General features: G+C 34.9%; 2 protein-coding genes across 4 annotated transcripts in view; one reads left to right on the top strand and one right to left on the bottom strand.

Moving 5' to 3' along the window:
- The window catches only part of LOC101899545 (zinc finger transcription factor lin-29), a 412,168-nt gene that overhangs the window by 92,744 nt on the left and 296,033 nt on the right, over window positions 1–23,391 (top strand). For all 3 annotated transcript variants that reach the window (XR_009342123.1, XR_009342124.1, XR_009342122.1), the window contains exon 2: window positions 22,324–22,377. The gene's annotated coding sequence lies outside the window, so the exon portion shown is untranslated. The remainder of the gene's footprint in view (window positions 1–22,323; window positions 22,378–23,391) is intronic.
- LOC101897419 (uncharacterized) overlaps window positions 1–23,391 on the bottom strand; it is a 245,989-nt gene that overhangs the window by 76,140 nt on the left and 146,458 nt on the right. The window lies entirely within an intron of this gene.

The raw sequence follows: 23,391 nt of genomic DNA, 5'->3' as shown, positions 1-23,391 counted from the left end.
GGTTTCCGAAAAGTGTTTGTATTTGCTTAGTTGGGGATATTTTATTCCTAGCCTGTGTTCTTTTGCGGCGTCAGAAATAAAGTTGTTTGCCGCAAAAAAGCAAAAAAAATAGGACTCCAACCTATCCCCTTAATTATTTAGTTCAATTTCGTGCATGAATGAAGGGAAAATGTTAATGTGTTGGGGTTGGTATGATTATGGTGTTGTTGGCGTTGTTGTGACCTGATTACAATTTCACAACATGTGTTTTTTGACTGCCCTTCCCTCCCATCTACATTGAGTCCTACCACATATTTCGTTTACTTCTTGTGCCATTGAGGCAGTTGCCCTGTTGGCCAAAAGTAGGAAATCTATGACACCATCATAAATTTTATTTAGCTTCAAGTTATACATTTAAATGTTGGCTACAACGTGTTTGGGTTCGAAGGGGGGCTGCCAAGAAGAAGTAACCAGAGAGAGAAAGAGAGAGAGAGAGAGAGAGAGAGAGGGAGAACCAAAGTGATGTTGCAAAGTTCGTTAGTTTGTGTATGTAGTGAATGCTATGTGTGCTGTGTGTGTGTGCGTGTGTGCAACTTTCCATGGGAAACGGAAAATATCATTGACCAAAACTTTGATATCTTTCCTTTTGCAGGCTTTTATCTTTTCACACTGTCATTCCGTCCGGTTGACCTGCGACTGTTTCTGTCAGATAAAATTATGAGATTTTTGCCATGGCCATATCAATATGAAGTGAGGGAAAATTGAAAAATTCTGCTCAACTCTTTGATGAGTGTTCCACGTGCGATAAATGGTTTGATATTTTGAGCAGCCCATAGCTGATGATGGGCGAACAAAAAAAAAATATCGGTTATAAATAAGCAATCAAGGAAGGGCAATTTGCGGTTTGCAGATGTGCTGACAATTTTTATGGAGAATCTTGACATACATAACTACACGAACATATTTTAATATTACATTCAAGTGTAGTGAAATGTTATTTTTTATACCCTACACCACATAGTGGTAAGGGTATTATATCTTTGTGTATTTGTTTGCAACATGGTGAATGAAGCGAGATAGATCCATAACTACTTTTGAGGATCTTCATAGAATCACTTTCTGAGTCGATTTATGCATGTTAGTCCGTCTGACCATTTATATTTGTGAACAAAATGCATGTTGCATTTATTATCCGATTGTGGGCAAATTTTCGAAACAATATTTAAATATAGCTCCCATATATATCTTCATCCGATTTCGGGTGCACCAAATGGATAATATCAGTCTAAATTACCTGAATTTTGTACATCCGACTGATTTCATTCTAGAAACAAGTACTTCAAATTTGGGAAAAATCGGTTCAGATATAGCTATAGCTCCCATAGATATATGTTTCATGCGATTTGGCGTTTACGTCACTCACATTCGTAATATGCACTCCACAAGAATGATATTTGGTTCCAGATGTAAGATATAACCCAGAAATACCTTGTCAAACTTTATGGAGATCGGATCAAATTTGGATATAGCTCCCATGGCTAATATCAGTCCCAATGACCAGCTTTTTGGCAATTCCGACTGAATTGGTCCTACAAACAAGTACTTCAAATTTGGTTCATAATTGGTTAAGATATAGCTCCCATATACAGGGTGAGATAAAAAAAACTGCAACGAAGTCAAACGCCATAATTTTGAATGAAAGCAAAAAATGTTGGAAATATCATCAAATTTTAGAGTAAGTTTAAGTCACACGCTACTCGAATGTTGCTCTGCGGTATTTTGGTCCATTCCCGGCGAAGCGCTTGCTTGAGGTGATCGATACTTTGGTATTTTTTAGTGCCAACCTTGCTTTCCAAAATACTCCAGACACAATAGTCCAACGGATTGGAATCCGGAGATTTTGGTGGCCATTTTGCCCTGGAAATGAAGCGAGGAACCTCATTTTGTAACCATTCCTGAGTGGCGCGTCCAGAGTGCGGTGGTGCTGAGTCCTCTTGGAATGTCCACGGTCTGCGGCCAAAATGTTTGCGTGCCCAAGGGTTTAATACACTCTCCAGAATATATTCGCGATAAAATTCGGCATTTATTCTGATGCCACGGTCGATTAATACGAGCGGAGATCGAGCGACCATCGGCTGTTATGGCGGCCCACACCATGGTCGGCGCTTGAGTTCTAGTGGCCAACCGAAGGTGCACATTTTCAGCTGACCTCTATGGCAAGTAAACACGATAATTTTGTTCGTTTACAAACTGCTGGACAACGAATGTTTTCTCATCGGAGACGGAGAAAACCCAATTTGGCTGTTCACCACTTTCGGCCGAAGAGCTCTTTTGAGTCCATTTTCTTTCTGTTGCGGTGTAAATTTTTGCAGTTTTTTGAATCTCAATGGCTTTACTCCGAGCTCATTTTTCAATATTTGCCGAATGGAATATTGCGATATGTTCAGCTAACGAGCCATTTCTTGGCCACTGCGATGTGGGTTTCGATCAAGTCACTTTTTTACTTTTCGAACCATTTCTGCTGATGTTGCTGTTTTCTTCCGTCCACTTCCTTGACGTCGGGCAACGATACCAGTATCACGGTAACGAGAGATGGTACGAGACACAAGAGATGTATTTACATTTAAATGCTGCAGTGTTCTAACAATGGCCACATGTGGTTTTCCAGCCAAATATAAAGAAATCACACTATTACGATTGAGTTCCATCACGATTAACTTTTTTTCTGGAAAATTACATACAGCTCAGAAATAAATGCCTAAAATTCTGTCAAGATCGGTTCAGATTTGAATATAGCTTCCATATCTTTATCCGATTTCAGGTTTTTCGTGCACCAAAATGGTTAATATTCAGCCCAAATGGAGTAAATTCTGGCACATCCGACCGAATTCATTCTAGAAGTAATTACATCAAATGTGGAGAAAATCGGTTCAGATATAGCTATAGCTCCCATATATACATATGTTTCATCCGATTTGCGGTTTTAAGTCACGCACATGCGTAATATGCACTCCACAGCAATGATATTTGATACCGGACATCAGATGCAGCTCAAATATAATTCTACCAAATTTTATTGAGATCGGTTCAGATTGTTTTATATACCTTCCATATACATTTTCATCCGATTTCATGGTTATTGTCCACCATATATGCAATATCAGTCCAAATTGGATAGATTGGATAGGAACGGGCTTGGAGTAATTAGCGGGGAAAGAAGGCCCTGTTGAGCTTCACTTATATTCAACCGAATTTCTCCATTTGGTGGAACTCGGTCCGGTAATATTTGTTAATGTTATTTGCTACTGAAGGTGCAAAAGCCTCCGTGACATTTGTTGAAAATCGGTTCCGAGTTGGATATAGTTCTCAAATTATAACTACTCTCTTGCCATGTTACGAATTCAGATAAGGTTCATATTTTTTTGTTGCGGAGATCTACTATATACGCATATTGGTGTAGGGTATCATACAGTCGCCCCCGCCCGACTTTTGACCTCTCCTTACCGATTTTCTGTTCAAACCTCTTCATAGTCATTTTTATAATTCAGTTTCCACACCTGTCTTCTTGCCATTGGTTAAGCATTAACACCCCACTCTCTCGCCTATAAATCGATATTAATTACCAAAAATTTCATTACGAAATCAAATTTCCATTTATTTAATATTCCAATTAGCATTATCTGCCAATGCCGAAAACAAAATATTGCCAATCTGATTTGAATATTTAGCTTTGAGGTTGTAATTAAAGAAGCTATCGATATTTTGTATAATTTATTTTACGAAAAATCATGAAATTAGCAAACACATAATTTCTGCGGGGAAGGGAGGGAAGTGGAAACGGAAGACAACAAATTTTCGTTCCCTTCATTTTCTTGTGGCAATAATGTGCAGATTATTTACCATTTATGGAGAAGGATATCCACAGCTTTTGGGTGTGAGATGGTGTTATCTATTTATATAGGATTACAAATCTATGATAAATAAATACACACAAATATCAATGTATGTCTGTTTATATATATTTGTATGTATTTGTGTATATTTTTGCTTATCACCAGCGCACACTCCTATTAAAATAACATAAGACTTACTACTCAAAGTAAGTAAACAAGTTCGTAGAATAGAGTAAATATCATGGTCTTGGAAGAATTAATAGGGATTAGTTTGATGCATTAGTAATAGATTTTTTTTTCCGGAAAAATTGGTTGTCCCACAAATTATTATCGAAAACGAGCAGCTACGGGTGATACATGTTGGTCCAAAATCTATAACATGGGTTCAAAATTTGATAAAGCTCCCATAGAACCTTACCCCCAATTTTATTGCTTTGGTGGGTTCTTACCATATGTTCTCAATTGATTTTGAAATTTAACATTTCTGTTTTGGGTAGGGAAACAAATTGATATGCCAAAATGTGTCAATATTCATCATGTTTTTTGATATGGCACCCATAGAACACAACCTCCCGAATTAAGGAATTTTCAAGATTTTGGCAAAAGTTCTTAAAATTTTTTAATGTGGTTAGGCGTTTTGGATTCAAAATATAATATCTTTGAGTAAAAAATATCAATAGGGTTATAAAACTTAATATTCAATGTAAAAATATTAGATAAAACACTAAGATTTGGTGTAGTTTAATATTTGATCAGACTATACTGCAATAAATTCTTCAAGTTTTTCCAAAATTATAAAAAATAATTCCACATTTTTTGCTTGCGGGTTTAAAGGTAAAAAATATTGCTAGAATATAAACATTTGTTATGTTGAGAGAATATTGTACTCAGGTTTTTGATTTTTTGTCATGGCTTGGGACCACTGTGTAGTGACCCCAATATCAAATATCAGGATTCCAGCCCTTTTCATTCACTAAACGGCAAATGTAGTACCATTTAGTACCTTTCGTACAGTTGTAGTACCCATTTCCAAAACCACCTCCATATCTCAATCGCAAATACTACCATAGACCTCAATATTAAATTTCCGGATTGCAAATCTATCTCTCCATCCAATACCAAATTTAGTTCAATTTAGTACATTTGAAACAATTATAGTAGGTATTTGGGAAACCACCACCAGATCTTAGAATCAGATTCCAACAGTGACCTCAATATCAAATTTCTGGATTTAAGCTCTGTATTTAAATTGTGTACCTTTTATTAAATTATAGTACGAATTTCCAAATTCAGCCAAATTAGTACTATTCAGTACCTTTTGTAATGTTATAATACACATTTCCAAAACCTCCTCCATATCTCAATTCCAGATTTCAATAGAGACCTCCATATAAAATTTCGGTATTACATGCCTTCACCCAATACCCAGTTTAGTACCACTTAATATTTTTCTATCAATTATAGAACACTATTCTAAAACCACCTCCATATCTTACCCACATACACCAATAGTGACTTTCACATCAAATTTCAGGATTTCAACTCTATTCCTTCACCAAATGCCAAATTTAGCTCAAATTGAATTTAGCTCAATTTGGAAAACCAACAGCAGATCATAGCCTCAAATACTAGCAGCAACATCAAAATTTCAGCTCTTTAATTTCCCTTATTGCCAAATTTTGTACATATCAAAAACTAGCCAAATTTAGTACTATGTAGTACTTTTTGCAGAATTATAGTAAAATTTTTCCAAAATCGCCTCCATATCTTAATTTCAGATACCAACAGTGACCTCAATATCAAATTTTTAGGATTTCAGCCCTATCTCTTCACGCAATTGCAAATTTAGTACCACTTAGTACTTTTTGAACAAATATAATTTACATTTCCATTACGTATCTTAATCACAGACACCAACAGTGGCATCTATATCAGATTTCAGGACTTCATCTCTATACCTTCACCCAATACCAAATTTAGTACTTTTTAGTAATTTTCATGCAAATAAAAGACGTATTTCCAAATCACCTCCAAATTTCAAACACATATACCAGTAATCTCCACATAATACCGAAATATAGTATCATTTAGTATTTTAGGTACAATTATGGTATACATTTCCGAAATAACCTCCATATGTCCAGGCTAGACATGAGCATCGACCCTAATACCAAATTTCGGATTTCTAGCACTATCTATTCACCCAATAACAAATCGTACCAAATAAAGTGCTATTTAGTAATTTTCGTGTACTTTTAGTACGAATTTAAAAATTCTGTATCTAGGAAAAGTTGGAACCACTCTACTCCTCATTTAAAGCCCATAGTATAAGAATTAAATATAATGCGTGGTCGAGCCGGGGCTTCGATGAAAGGTCTCGAGGAATACATTCTGAAGTTCCTAAGTCATCAATTTTATTGGCTTATAATATTCTTGTATTCTTAAAGTACTCCCCGTGACTTTTTATTTGAGCCAAGCCTCGTAATATTTTTTTTTTTTATCAAACTTTGATCGAGTTCTAAGATGGGGCATATCACTCTACTTTTCCTAGTTTGAAATTTAACAAAAGTAAAAAAGCTGTCATTTCGGCCGGGCCCAACTTTGAATGCCCTCCACGATTTGGAACAAATTTTGTAATTTTGAAAAAAAAAAAAATAAATAAATTAATAAATAAATAAAATCCGTTAAAAGTTCTGTTAAAATCTTAAAAATGCTGAATGTAGCCGTATATTAGGGTCTATACGAGGACGAGGGTGATTAGCTATTACAATATTCGAAAGCGAAACTTGAAAAAAAAATCTTTTTATAATGTTGCTAATTTGATATTAGGGTGACTATAAGTGTGTAGGGTTGAGATTTGAAGGTGGGTTTGGAAATATGTACCATTTAAAGTACGAAAAGTACTAAATGGATTTACGTTTGGTATTTGGGAAGGATATATAGAGCAGCCAATCTGAAATTTGGAATGAGGGTCTCTGATGGGGTGCAGGATAGATGTACTATGGTAGTTTTGGAAATTCGAATTAAAGTGTACTTAAAGTATTAAAAATCTGGTACCATTTAGAATTATGTAAACGGATAAGAAGAGGTATTACCTTGAAATTTAGTCAGGTTTGGGAAGTAGATTTGATATAAGGGGATGAGTTTGGAAATGTGCTCTAAATGTAAGAATTCTACTAAAAGGGAAAAATTGCTTTTTTTGTGAATGTATGGAGTTGGAAAGTGGAAAAGTGGATAGTGGAATCAGTGCTGATGGGTACGGTTGAAATAAAGTACTATTATGGAAGATCACTGTCATCTCTGTGAAGTATATGAAATTTAATCATATTTTAGAAATTAAGAAAAATACATACCACTTAGACTAGAATTTAATTAAAATTAACCTTGAAGTTCTTATTTGAAAAGGGATATTAATTTCCATTCCGCTTACGTTTCCAAACACTAATTTTTCCTCCAAAAAATGAGGAGTAGGGACTCTAAATGACATTCCTTTTTCCGAACTATTAAACCGAAAATTGTTATGTCACATTTTTGCTTGGTATCTAATTTCATTTTAAATAGTTTATCAAAGTATTATCCCAGTTAAGAACATTCATAAACTTTCCTTCACCAGAAACAATATTGGGGAGGGATTATGACAGACGACCATTGACAAACTGTCAAATTAATGTTTTATTATTTATGGGCATTTAGTTTTTAAAATGTATTTAACATTAAATAAAACATTATCTCCCTCCCCCACTGGTCTTTGGAAAGACCTGTCACAGCAAGTGTCAAGATGTTTTGGGAGCGGGCGGGGGCGGTGGACTAAAATGCTAAATATTCAAATTTGGGTCCCTTTTTGGGTGTGTGCGTAAGTGTGCGTGAGTGTTGTATGTGTTTGCCTTTTAAGGCTAATGGGAATAGCTGTAGTTTCAAGTGTGTGTGGCTATGTTCAAGAGAGATAGTAGGTTAAAAGGGATTTCATTTGTCTGTCTGGGGACAACAAAACGGAAAAAAGGACAATTTAAATATGTATGTGTCCACATACATGTTGTGTCCATGTATGTATGTGCGTAAATGTTTGTATGTATTAACGGACCCTATGCTTTGTTGGCTAAATTATAAATCACATATTACTTTGCCTTTGTAGTCCTTGAATGTTGTGCGGAAAATGTTTACGAAAATGATAAATGTATTTTCTTGGGGCTTTGTTTCCTTACTTCAATGTTGTTGTTGTTTTTTATGTATGACTGGCCGGTTTGTCCGTTGCGAAAGGAGCATTTTTCTTAGGCAGCTGTGTTACTATTAAGGTTTTTTTTTTGATATTTCAATAAAGATAATTCCTTGTGGCCTTCAGGTCCCCTCGAAAATGTGTGCAAAAATTGCTTATACACTTTCATTAATTTACAGATCCTTAGCCATAATTTAATTATCCCCGTGATTTTCTAAAAATGTGGAAAAACTTAAAATTCAACCTTGTCGAACCTGTTCCCCTTCACGAAGAAAAATGTTAAAGCATGGAAAGTTTTCAACGTCTGAGAAAATTGAACGGCATGTTACAGCAAGAGCAAACGCATCTGGAACATTGAAAACAAACTCAAACTACATCCGGAAAGAGTATTTTTTATACATTTTTAATTTTTTTACAACATTGTGATCTGATACTCAACATTTCTGAAAATTACAGGATGAGAACCTTGAAGTCCACTTATGTCTGATATATGGGTCTTATGCCAAAGTGTGGATCGGTGTTGCAATTTTTTCTTAAGGTAAATGTGCTTTGTTAGTGGTGGAGATTGTAGCCTTTATATTGCTTATATTAAGCACCAATTTTTGAGAACGTATTTGTTATAAAAACCGACATTTTTTCCATAAAATCCAAAAAATAGGTTTTACGAAATTTATATTTTTTTGAACAAAATTTAAAAAAAATCAGTTATTTTGACAAATATTCTTAAGAAATCTAAAATTTTTGCTGGGAAGTCTTCAAAAAATATTCTTCAGAAATTCAGAATTTAAGAAGAGAGCCCTTGAAAATTTTTTGTTTTCAGGAAATCCATAGAATATCTTCAACAAAAAAAAAAAAATTAATAAATAAAAAAATAATAATAAATAAATAAAAAATAATAATATTAATTTATATGTATAAAAGAGGAGAGACATAACTGACTCGATGAGAATCAATGCCCAGATGAAACGGCTGAAGCTAGAATCTTCAAATTTTGGACGAGGTGCAGACATGTAATAAGGCAGGGTTTTTGGAAATTCGTAACAAAAGAGAACGAAAAGAGCCAAAATGAAATTTGGAATCGAACTCACTGATGGATTGCAGGATAAATGTACCAAAGGATTTTTGGAAATTCGAATTTTAATGTAACGAAAACTTTTAAAATGGTACCATTTGTGGTGAACGGATAAAGATAAAAACATAAGCTTTGGAAAGACAAAGTTTGGAAAGTAGGTTTGATATATGAAGGTGATTTTGAAAATCTGTACTAAGTGTGCGAACTATACTAAATGATACTAAATTTGGAACAGTTTAGGGTAGACGGGAATTCATGTTTAAAAAAAAGTTCCATATTGTGGTCCTGTCCGACATAAGGGAATTTGAAGGTTCTTGTTACAGCCAAAGATTTCAGAAAGGTTGCTGATTAAAGCACCTTGTTGCAACAAATGTGGAATAAAAGTCCTTTGTTTGATACAGAGAAATGGCCAATGCCAAATCCGTTTCAAGACATTTGGATTAGATCTAGAAGTGACCGTCCGTCGGGCTGGCTGGCTTGTGCCCACGATGACTCTCGAGAGTAGTATCCGATTTGATCCAAACTTGTTACGAGTTCGGAGATGGGTAATATCGGTTCCCCCTTCTGATACCTCCACCGCAAAATTTCAACATTTTCATAGAAAATAATTTACCGCATAGAACGCGAAAGGATCATCCAATTTTGTGTAAACTTTGGAAACTCAATGTTTGTATCAGTTCTAGGTCAGGTGCGAAAATGGACAATATTGGTCCACTCAACATGTACCTCCCAGCCAAAGGGTCAAAATTTTGAATAATTATAACTCTTATAAAATGTGTGATAAGATTCAGATTATCTTCAAATTTCACACATACCAATATTTTCATTAACACAAGTTCTGATGGGAAGATGGTTTATAGCAGCGGACCACACCTTAAAATTTTTGAACAATTATAACGATAAAAAATGCGAAATAAGCATTCGATTCTTTTCAGACTTTGCAAATCATAATATTTTTATCGGTGCTAAGTCAGGTGAGAAAATGGACAATATAAGTTTACTCCTTCTAGGTCAGATATAGCTATGTCTCTGTATTGTTCATCCGATTTGTTATATTTTTTATTTGTTATATAAAGCTCCTCTAAATATGCAAAGGGGTGTAGGGTATCATAAAGTCGGCCCGCCCGCCTGATATTTTTGAAAATATTAAGGCATTTGTTAACATTAACCTGTAATATATCATCCGTTTCATGTAGCTTTCAAGTTGGTTTTTTTCGGAATATGATTGTTCGTAAGGAAAGTGACTGTAAATTGAATTTGTGTGCTGCTCCTGATGACCTCAAAAAATGTTGTCCAATATTATGTATTTCTCCGCTTTTTGGTATCTTTGTTAAAAATATCATATTTTCCATGGCATGCTATTATTTATAGCCTAAGTAGTACTTGAAAATGTGCAAGAAAAATTACTTGACTATATTTTACACATCATCCACATGGTGTTATGGCTTTAAGGGTTATATAAATTTCAATTTTTTACTGGCATGTACATATTATTTTTGTTTCTTTTTGGGTAAGAACATTTTTATATATTACCAAGAATATCTTGAAGGGGTTTCTTGTTATTTTCCCCTAGTATATTTTTTATAAGCAAAGCCAAAACCATTATATGAACTTGTAGATACGCTAAAAATAAGTGAAACATGTAGACACTTTACATATTTTGTTGGTTTTTCCTCTTCGTTGTCGTAAAACCTTTTTCGTGTCGAGGAAGTTAAACAGCAACGGCAGCGGCTGCGGGCAAACAATCTGTTTCACCATCAAACATTCGGTTGGCATAGTCTTCAATATCTTGTGTTTTTTTTTCCTAAGTTGTACCGCCTCTAAGAAGTTCAGCTGCATGACTTGAAGGATAAGATTGCATCTTGCAAGTGAATCTTCTCTCTGTGTGTGTGAGTGTGTTTTTCTTATTCTCTTAAGTGAATGCGATTGTCTGTGTGTCTGTGCCATTTTGCCAAGTTTATGAATAATCCAAATGCAAATGACAGCTTTCCGATAAAAATCCTACTCCCCGAAAAAAAAAACAAGAAACCCAACCATACCCAACAATGAAATGGAGTATTCATGTAATGCTCTTGAATGTTTTCCCTACTTTCCCAGGAAAACCCATGGTGTTGTGAAAACTTTGTTTTCAAAACTAGGGGAGTTGGTATTATTTTATATTTATGAATTTGTAAACTACTTTTGGCCAAGCTTAAAGGCCAATTACAATTTTTTGGGGAAATATTTTTGAATTTAAAATAATTTATTTGTATCAAAAGGGCAGGGGGAGTTAAGAGATTCTATATGGGTTTATATGTTTGTAGGGAAAATAAATATTGCTTAGCTTTTGTCTAATATTTATTGGAATGTGTTACAATATTTATGGCCATACCAAACTGCTAGCTGAGAATAACTTATGTCTAAATATGCTGACATATTTTTTGCTGCCCAAATGCATTGAAACGAGGTCACCATGATAACATAATTTTTATTGTTAAAAAAACGGCAGACAGAGAAGTTGAAAAAAAAAACTTTCTAGTATTCGGTATTTCCTGAAAGATAAAAAAATGGGCATACCATAAATAGTTTTTTTGCTTACTGAAACTATAAGAAAACAAGTTAATAGTATCAGTCGGTTTTGCCGACAAATTTATACCCCCAGCCTTGAGTTATTATTATTCAAACTGTTGGCCCTTTATGGAGGAGATTCCGATGCAGTTAGCCAATATTTTTCATTTTAATGAGATTTGTTATAATTCAAAAAGTCATTTTCAAACTTCAAAAATCCTTTTAATCCATCGTGGGAGAGATACCAGGAGTAGTAGTCCAATATAATCCTACTTCACACCTAAACTTGTGTTGATAAAAATATTTATATGTGTCGAGTTTGAAAGTAATCAGATCACGTTTTATATGGTTCGTGGTTGACCAGTTGTGTGAGTGAACCGATATTGCCCATCCCCAAGTCGATTACAGTGTACCAAGCTTGGACAAAATCGTGTACTGCCTTCGAGAGTTGTAGTGTGCACCAGCCAGGCAGAGAGACGGAGGAACGGACATCCTAGATTGACGGCATATCTTCTGAAACGTGAGAAAATACCAAGTGTCTAAATCCGTTATTTTGATGTATTGATGCATACGCTTTGCATATATATATATACATATATATATATATATATATATATATATATATATATATATATATATATATATATATATATATATATATATATATATATATATATATATATATATATATATATATATATATATATATATATATTTATATATATATATATATATATATATATATATATATATATATATATATATATATATGCATCAGTATTAGGTTACGTGCGAAAATGTACAATATCGGTCCACTCCATCAAGTACCTCCCCCACTTGGGGTCAAAATTTTCATTAATAATAACTCTCATATAATGTAATGTAAGATGCCGATTGTCTTCAAATTTTGCACATAACAATATTTTTATTAACCCAAGATCTGGTGCGAAGCTGGGAAATATCGGTCCACTCCTTCTGGTACATCCTCTACAAAGGGTCAATATTTGAATATCCAAGAAGCTCATAAAACGCGAAAATAATATTCGATTCCATTCACACTTGGCACATCTCCATATTCCTATCAACAAAAGTTTTGTTAGGTAGATGGTAGAGATCGGACCATGATGATTATAAAATCCGAAATAATCCGGTTCTCTTCATATTTCACACATCTCTTTGTTTATACTAACATGAGATCTGCTGTGAAGACGAGATATATCGGATCAATCCTTCTGGTGCCTCCCCCACAAAGGTTCAAAATTCTAGAGATCTAGAGATCGAACCATTTTTTCAGTTACCTACCCCAAGTTTCAAAGGTTCAAAAGGTTCAAAATCTCTTCATAAATATGTGTGAAACATACAAACATTTTTGTTAACTCAAGATCTGTTATGAAAATTACCTACAAAGGGTCATAATTTTCAATACTTTAATATGTCATAAATTGGGAAGTAAGTCAGCGAGAAATATTTAGATATAGTTTTTACAGTTTACTATATCTAAATATTTCTCTCAGCCTGAAACCTGATATGAATGTGGAATTTATGATTTCACATAAATTTGGATATAAATGTTCGATTTTTTTGTAATTTTACCCATACCAATATTTTTATCTGTTGGAATTCTTCATACTTCATCATATCTTGTACCTGACGTATATTTCAACATTTTCCAAAAATTATCATATTTATTTAGGCCCGATACGAAATGGACAATATTGGCCCATTCCTTCCGAACCTACTACATAGAGGGTCAACAATTTGAGTAATCATAACAGAAGTCAAAATATCTTTAAATAATAGAACATTGGCTGAGGGTATACATCGGTCGGCAAGTCCGACGGATGCATTTTAACTTGTTTTTATACCCTCCACCATACTATGGAGGGTATATTAATTTTGTCATTCGGTTTGTAACTCCTCGAAATACTCACGTCAGACCCAACAAAGTATATATATTCTTGATCAGCGTAAAATTCTAAGACGATTTAGCCATGTCCGTCTGTCTGTTTGTGTGTTTGTCTGTCTGTCTGTTGTAATCACGCTATCTTTCGAACAAATTGAGATAGAAGGCTAAAATTTTGCACACATGTATATTTTGCCAGTAGGCAGGTTAAGTTCGTAAATGGGTCATTTAGGTCCAAGTTTTCATATAGCCCCCATATAACGGTACCTCTCGATATTCGGTATTTTGATGATTTTAGCGACATTATTCACCGGAATTGTTTCAAATTTGGCATTTGAAGTTCGTAATGGATACTACAGCCTAAGACAGAAAATTATCTGTGCAGGTCCACGTCTTCGTATAGCCCCCATATAACGGTACCCCTCGATATTCGGTATTTTGATGATTTTAGCGACATTATTTAACGAAACCGTTCCAAATTTGGTATTTGAAGTTCGTAATAGATACTGCAGCAGAAAACAGAAAATGGGCCATGTAGGTCCACGTCTTCGTATAGCCCCCATATAGCGTACCCCCCATATTCGGTATTTTGATGATTTTAGCGACATTATTTAACGGAACCGTTCCAAATTTGGTATTTGAAGTTCGTAATAGATACTGCAGCAGAAAACAGAAAATGGACCACGTCTTCGTATAGGCCCCATATACCGTACCCCCCGATATTCGGTATTTTGATGATTTTAGCGACATTATTTACCGGGATTGTTTTAAATTTCGCATTTGAAGTTCGTAATGGATACTTCAACCCATGCCAGAAAATTGTCTGTGCAGGTCCACGTCTTCGTATAGCCCCCATATAACAGTACCCCCTATATTCGGTATTTTGATGATTTTAGCTACATTATAAACAAATTTTTCTTCAAGTTTCGCATTTAAATGTTGTAATAACTTATGACAAAAGTTGAATATGCAGGTATACGTCGTCGTATAGACATTCGGTATTTTTAAGATTTTAACAGAATTTTTAAAGGATTTTTTTTATTTTATTTATTTATTTATTTATTTTATTTTTTTTTTTTTGGAAATTGTCAAATTTGTACCAAACGGTGGAGGGTATTAAAAGTTCGGCCCGGCCGAACTTACAGCTTTTTTACTTGTTTTTTTATATACGTTCACATTTTCCAAACAACAAGTACAAACTTTTTTTTGCCAAAGAATTCTTTTTTTGTTAAAAAATATTTTCAAGTTTTATTTTTTATTAAAGAAAAGCAAATTCTCTCTTTGAAACACAAATCTTAGGTTTTATATATTTTCTTTAGAAAGCAGTTGTAATCTTTAATATCTTCAATTTAAAGTAATGCGAACCAAATTACATACCTGTAAATAAATTCACGCATTTTTCCCAATTCAATTATAATTCTTACAGCATACTTTTATTTAGAAAAAAATCTACTTTATTGAAACCCAATACCGAACAATCACTGCCGATAGAACAACAACTAAACGTTGTGTGTCACCACATTCTTTAACTGCCACCATTAGTTTTGACCAAAGTGGGGGGAAAAAATCAAACAACAAAACATTCTTTCACCACCCGCACATTTTGTAATTTGATCAGCGGGGCTAAGTCAATCGGAAGGAAATCACTTTCAAATGTCAACCGCCTGTCAATAGTTTAAGGCCAAAAGTAACAACAACCAACCAACCAACCAATTCGGTCAAAGGTTTGTTGGCAACTAAAAAAAGGTCGTGGAAATCTATATTTTTCCCCTACATATTTTCTTTTTATTGTCAAGAACAAAAAGACGGACGGACGGACGGACAAATAGACAAGCAAACTGTTGTCTGTATGTCTGTCATTCCTTCACCATAGAATCAACAATCAGTCAGTCATTCTTTGCGTATTCAGCATAATTTAATATTGGTTATTAGAGATGTCTAGCTGTCCGTCCTCCTCCCTGGCCATAGAAAAGCAGCAATGTCTGTGGCGGAAAAGTTTTGTCATTTTGTTTGCCTAGTGTTTTGCCCTCGTGGTAGTTATTGTGGTTTAACATAGCGGATTTTGCTTTCTCGAATCGAACACTATTTTCGGTACACTGGGAGAAATATTTAATTTTTTAAAATAATTTCTATTAAAAATAAACTACAACAAGTTAAAAAGTATCAGTCGGTTTTGACGACCTATGTATACCCTCACCCAATGTTTGATTAATTAAAAATATTTCGACTTCTGATGTGATTATTCAAACTATTGACTCTCTATTGAAGGAATAGGCCAATATTGTCCATTTCATATCAGACTCAAATATATATGATATAAATATTAAGGCGTGCCAGGTTTGGAATATATCTGTTACTTACTTCAGTTTATATGAGAAATGTGATAATTTATTACCGGTCATAAGATACACCTCGAAAATATCTCTGCCAATTTTTAATTGAGATCGGTTCGGATTTTTATATATCTTCGAGTTAGATCTTCATCCGATTTAACGATTTTTGTCCTCCATACAGGGTGAGATAAAAAATTTGCAACAAAATCAAATGCCATAATTTTTACATTTTTCTTTAAATTTTATTGAATGAAAGAAAAAAATGTCGGAAATAGCATCACATTTTAGAATAAGTTTTGATATATTCGAAGTGGTTACCCTTGGCAAGAATTATGGCCATCAAACGGCCAATGAAACCATCACACGCAGCCCAAATGTTGCTTTGCGGCATTTTGACCCATTCCCGGCGAAGCGCTTGTTTTAGGTGATCGACACTTTGGTATTTTTTAGTGCCAAACTTGCTTTCCAAAATACTCCAGACACAATGGTCCAACGGATTGGTATCCGGAGATATCGGTGGCCATTGTGTGGTGAATCGGGGAACCTCATTTTGTAACCATTCTGGGGTGGCGCGTGCTGAGTGCGATGGTGCTGAGTCCGGTGGAATGTCCAATTTCTGCGGCCAAAATGTTTGCGTGCCCAAGGCTTTAATATACCCTCCAGAATATTTTCGCGGTAATACTTGGCATTTATTCTGACGTAATGGTCGATTAATACGAGCGGAGAGCGACCATCTTCCGTTATGGAGCCCACAACATCACCATGGCCGGCGCTTGAGTTCTGCTGGCCAACCGATGTGCACATTTTCAGCTGACCTCTTTGGCAAGTAAACACGATCATTTTGTTTGTTTATAAACTGCTGAACAGCGAATGTTTTCTCATCGGAAGAAACCAAATTTAGCAGTTCACCACTTTCGGCCAAGCGAGGCAACTCTTGAGCTATTTTGTGTATATTTTCTTTCTGTGACTACGCTATAAAGAAATCACACTATCACGCTTGAATTCCATCACGAATAACTATTTTTCTGGAAAATGCTCACCAAAATGGCTCTTTACGCTTGTAAACAATATAATGAGCTGTCACTGGAATAATTTTAACAGCTTTCGGACAAGTGGCGTAGAAATGACAACAGTCTGAAGTTGGTTGCAGTTTTTTTCATCTCACCCTGTGTGTGGAGCAGGTACCAGAAGAAATGGTTCGATCTCTACCATCTTTATACCAGACCTTGTGTTAATAAAAATATTGTGATATGTATAATTTGAAGAGAACCGGATGCTTATTTCGGAATTTATGATCGTTTTGGATATTCAAAACTTTGACCCTTTGTGGTCTGATCTCCACCATCTTTATAACATATCTTTCGGTGATGGAAATATTGAGATGTGTTAGTGTCTGAATGGAATCGGATTTAAATTTCGTATTTTATGAGCTTCATGAAAATTCAAAATTTTTACCTTTTGTGGGGAGGTACTAGAGGAATGGTCCGATCTCCACCATCTTCATAACATATCTTGTGTTGATGGAAATATTGAGATGTGCTAATGTCTGAATGGAATTGGATGTTAATTTCGTGTTCTATGAGCTTTATGAATATTCAAAATTTTTACCCTTTGTGGGGGAGGTTCTAAAGGAGTGGACCGATATATCTCATCTTCACCAGAAATAGGGCTAATAAAAATATTCTGATGTATGTAATTGACAATCGGTCTCTTACATCGCATTTTATAAGAGTTGTAACTATTCGAAATTTTGACCGTTTGTTGGGGAGTTACTTGATAGAGTGGACCAATATTGCCTACTTTCGCACCTGACATAGAACTAATGCAAATATTAGGATTTGCAAAGTTGGGGCAAAATCGGATTATCCTTTCTCCTTCTGTGCGTTGAAAATGTTGACATTGGACCAATATTTCCCATCTCCGAAATCGATTTAGGTTTATAATAATTTTACGATGTACCAAGCTTGGACCAAATCGGATACTCTCTTCGAGAGTTATCGTGCCCATCAGCCATCCATTCAGACAGATAGACGGGCGGACGGATATCCATAGGATCGACTCCAAATGTCCTAAAACGGATTTGGTACAAAGAGACCAAGAGTCTTAAACCGTTATTTGTATGAGACACGTTTTGGCCATGTTAAATGAAGTATTCCCTCCCCTCTGTAGGCATAAGGCTGAAGGTGTATAAAAATGGTCACCTTTTATTTTTCCAGTTCCCTGGATCCACAATGAAACCCCATTATCTCTATGTGTAAAAATACGAAACGAATTTCTTTAGTGTCAAAGGCGTTGACGAAAGGAGTTGTAATAAAATAATGGCATTAAAGGAATACAAACACTCTGTCTTTAACCATTGATTTGCAGTTATAACTATAATTATTATTATTTCTAACACATATACACATTTACAAATGCGGTGTTGGCGTTGTAATGACACATTAATGTTCTTTGATATATTCCAAGCTGTCATTAATTCAACAAAATTATTGTTTTTTATTAATGGCATTTCTTGAAGACAAAACAAAAAGAAATTAAGGAAAATTCCAAAAATATAATTTATTTAAAAATCAAGGAAAAATATCCCCTTTTTGCTCCGAAAAAAATATATTTATAAAGAAACGCTAAGAGTATTCCTTAAACGTCCAATCCAGATTGCTTAAATGTTTAATTTCGTTTCCACTGCAATAAACTTAATTGGCATTATCCTCTTTGGGCAATTACACACACTCTCTTTTCCCGCTTTTGTACCACTTGCTTGGGTTTTCTTAATTTTCTTTCTCATTAGCCTACTTTGGATATTTCCTTAAATGTTGAAATGTCTATTTTATTCGACGTTAAAGTAAGTTGTTTTTATTTTTATTCCTTATTTTTTGTTCCGTAAACGAATTTGGTAGATGACTATCAAGTACGCTTAAGTTGACAAGCATCAGTATGCGGCTGGATCTCCCCATTTCTGCTATGGTTTCTTGTTTTTAAATTAAAGTTTTGTATTACACCACAAAAAAGAAAAGACGACACTCTGAGTGTTTTTCTATGGCTGCTTAAATAATGCGGTTTTATTCATTTACTCACTTGCAAGTTTCTCTTTAAAAAAACAGAATTCTGATGAGGAGAATACTTGTTTTAACTTTTTTTCTCCCGAAAATGGTGATGGGGTCCTTTATTTTATTTAATTATGAAATGGGAATATTGGAATAAATAAATTACAACTATGAAAATTACTGTATCAGCTTTTAAAGAATTAACATCATACAATCGCACATTCCATTGATTTAGATAATTGTTCTGGAATATACGAGTTAGTATCTTTGAATATTTGTTTTAATTTTTATTATTTGCTATTTTTTATTTATTTGCTTTATATTATTTTTATACCCTCCACCATAGTATGGAGGGTATATTAAGTTTGTCATTCCGTTTGTAACACCTCGAAATATACATTTTAGACCCACCTCGAAATATACATTTTAGACTATGTCGATTTAGCGTCTGTCCGTCCCTCTGTGGAAATCACTCTAGCTTCCGAACAAAATGAAGTAGTTTAGTAAAAGTTTACTCAAATGTGTATTATGTCTGCAGGATTTTTGGTATTGAAAATGGGCCATGTAGGTCCACGCCTTCGTATTGGCTCCATATAACTGTACCTCCCGATATGCGGTATTTTGATGGTTTTAGCGACATTATTTACCGGAATTGTTTCAAAATTGGTACTTAAAGTTCGTAATAGATACTACGGCTTCAGGCCGTAGGTCAACGTCTTCGTATAGCCACCATATAACGGTACCTCCCGAATTGGGTATTTTGTTGATTTTAGAGACATTATTTACCAGAACTATTTCAAATTTAGTATTTGAAGTTCGTAATGAATTCTACAGCCTGTGACAGAAAATTGTCCGTGCAGGTCCACGTCTTCGTATAGCCCTCATATAACGATACCTGCCGATATTCGGTATTTAGATGATTTTAGCGACATTATTTACCCGAATTGTTTCAAATTTCGCATTTGAAGTTCGAAATGGATACTACAGCCTATGACAGAAAATTGTCTGTACAGGTCCAGGACCTCCATGGTACCCCTCCCTATATTCGGTATTTTTAAGATTTTAGCTACATTATAAAGAGATTTTTTTTCAAGTTTCGCATTTGAATATTGTAAGAGCGTGTGACAAAACTCGCCTATGCAGGTCCAAGTCGTCGTATAGACCTTAACAGAATTTTTAACGGATTTTATTTTTTTGAAAATTGCCAAATTTGTACCAAATGGTGGAGGGTATTCAATGATCGGCCCTTACAGCTTTTTTACTTGTTTGTTTCGCAAATCAACTGATCTTCCGCCCAAATTTATTTCGTCGAAAGTCTGGGATATTTCTCGTAGATTAACTGCCTTTAACATGTCATAAATCTCAATCGAAACCAAAAAAAAAAAAAAAACATTAAGGAAAGGTCGAAAGTCGGACGGCGTCGACTATGCGATACCCTACACCACTATGGGTATTTAATAGAGCTCCCGCAATAAAAAAGTTTATATTGGGAAATTATATAAAGAAGATCATACCAACTATGAACCTTACTTGACTGTGTATCATGGCTTTAGAGTAGTCACAATTTTGGAACCATATCCAAGTCTCAATCGATTTTCAACAAATTTGACGGAGCCTTTTGTACCTCTAGTGCCAAATAACATTGCTGTTTACTGCACAATATGTCTTCGATAAGAATTATATTAAATAATATTTATTGGAGCAATAGGTATACCGGTACGAGTTCCACCAAATGGAAAAATTTGGTCGAATATTAACAAATCTACCCAATTTGGACTGATATTACATGTATGATGGGACAATAACCGTAAAATCGGACGAAGATGTATATCGAAGCTATAAACAATCCGAACCGATCTCGACTCGTCATCAAATATCGTCCGTCATCAAATATAACTCTAACATCAAATCGGATGAAACATATAGATGAGAGCTATAACCAAATCTGAACCGATCTGGAAAAAATTTTAGGCAATTATTTCTGAGCTGTATTTGATATCTGGTACCAAAGATCATTGTTGTGGAGTGCATATTGCGCATGTGAGGGACTTAAAACCCCAAATCGGATGAAAAATACAGATGAAAAAACTGCAACCAATTTCAGACTGCTGTCATTTCTAAGTCACTCGTCAGACAGCTGTTAAAATTATTCCAGTGACAGCTCGTTATATTGTTTACATGCGTACAAAATCAATTTAGTGAGAATTTCCCAGAAAAAAAGTTATTCGTGATGGAATTTAAGCGTGATAGTGTGATTTCTTTACAACCACAAGTGGCTGTCGTTAGAGCACTCCAGCATTTAAATTTGAATAAATCTTTTGTGTCTCTTACCATCGCTTGTTACCGTGATATACTGGTAGCGTAGCCCGACGTCAAGGAAGTGGATGGAAGAAAACAGCAACATCAGCAGAAATGATTCGAAAAGTAAAGGAGCGACTTGATCGAAACCCGCATCGTAGTGGCCGAAAAATGGCTCGTGAGCTGAACATATCGCAATATTCCATTCGGCAAATATTAAAAAATGAGCTCGGGGTAAAGCCGTTGAAATTCCAAAAAGTGCAAAAACTTACACCGCAAAAGAAAGAAAATATACTCAGAAGAGCTAAAGAGTTGCTTTGCTTGGCCGAAAGTGGTGAACTGCCGAATTTGGTTTTCTCCGATGAAAAAACATTCGTTGTCCAGCAGTTTATAAACAAACAAAATGATCGTGTTTACTTGCCAAAGAGGTCAGCTGATGATATGCACCTTCGATTGGCTACCAGAACTCAAGCGTCGGCCATGGTGCTGGTGTGGGCCGCCATAACAGTCGATGGTCGCTCTCCGCTCGCATTAATCGACCGTGGCATCAGAATAAATGCCGAATATTACCGCGAGAATATTCTGGAGGGCACACAAACATTTTGGCCACAGACCTTGGTCATTCCAACAGGACTCAGCACCATCGCACTCACCACCCAAGAATGGTTACAAAATGAGGTTCCTCGCTTCATTTCCAGCGTTGGACTATTGTGTCTGAAGTATTTTGTAAATCAAGGTTGGCACTAAAAAATATCAACGTGTAGATCACTTCAAGCAAGCGCTTCGCCGGGAATGGGCTAAAATATCACAGAGCAATATTCGGGCAGCATTGAAGGCCATAATTCGTGCCAAAGGTGACCAATTCGAACAAATCTGAACTTATTCTAAATTTTGATGCTATTTCCGACATTTTTTTTGCTTTCATTCAATAAAATTTAAAAACAATGTAAACATTATTGCGTTTGACTTTGTTGCAGTATTTTTCTCTCTTGTATGTCCCTGTTTTGTTTTTATTATATTTCCTTCTTTTTTCTATTGCAGATGAACCAAAACGGTTTGCTGTCACAATATCTGTGGAAACCTTTGGTTTAGCAGGTGAGTCAAGACAAACATAAAATATTCGGGGATCCGATCAGCATTGAATTCCAAGTCTGTGGATATCGACATAGGGCTTATTTGGTTTCAGCTAGAATTTTGAAATTTTGAATTAAAGTCACTTAGGGAGTGCAGGATATATGTACTAAGGGATTTTTGGAGATTCGAACTTAAAGGTTACGAGAAGTTCTAAAATTGTACTAAACTTCTAAAAATTTATCATTTTGTATTATGTGCGCTAAAAACGAGCTTCAAGGTTAATAAATAAGTTTGATATTCATATGAAGGTGGTTTTGGAATTTTGGAGTGTACTATAATTACTAAAAGTACTAAGTGGTACTCAATTAACATCACAGACCCTCATTAAAAATGACCAGCGCTACCCTTTCTGCACTTACCAAATTTGGTATCAATTAATACTTTTTTAGGTCATATTTCCAAAACCAACTTCAATTCCCAAACCTACATTAAATCCTACATTTTAAAATTCCATTTCCGAAATCAGCTACTTATTTGTATCAAACCTTCTTCCCCAGCTATATCCATTCAAATAATACTAAATGGTAAGGCATTTAGTATTTTTTATTTATTTTGCAACCAGCATTTCAAATATCAGAATTCTAACCCTACCTACCCGTATGACTAATGCAATGGATTACATTTTTTGTACATTTTACTAACTTTAGTACATTTAGGGTTGGAATTTCCAAAACCCAGCCTTATCTCATCCCAACACACCATCATTGACCTGCATGGAAAATTTCGAGATTCTAGATTCAGCCGTTTCGCCTGGGCGTTAATGAATTAACAAAGGCAAAAATATTTGAATCTGCTACGCTTAATAAAAATTTGACTTTGATTTCTCACATGACCTTACTATATCTTATCCAAAAATTTCGATGTGTCAACTATTTTAGGTGCTCTCAACAAAATTGTTATTTTTTGGGGGGGGGCCTACCAGAAGAAGTGCGTCCATCTCCGAACTCGATTAACGTTTCTGTAAAATATATAGAC

The sequence above is a fragment of the Musca domestica genome, unplaced genomic scaffold (assembly GCF_030504385.1).
Source record: "Musca domestica strain aabys unplaced genomic scaffold, Musca_domestica.polishedcontigs.V.1.1 2, whole genome shotgun sequence".
NCBI classification, from domain to species: domain Eukaryota; kingdom Metazoa; phylum Arthropoda; class Insecta; order Diptera; family Muscidae; genus Musca; species Musca domestica.
The sequence above is the reverse complement of the archived record's forward strand: the minus strand, read 5'-3'. Positions and strand labels throughout refer to the sequence as shown.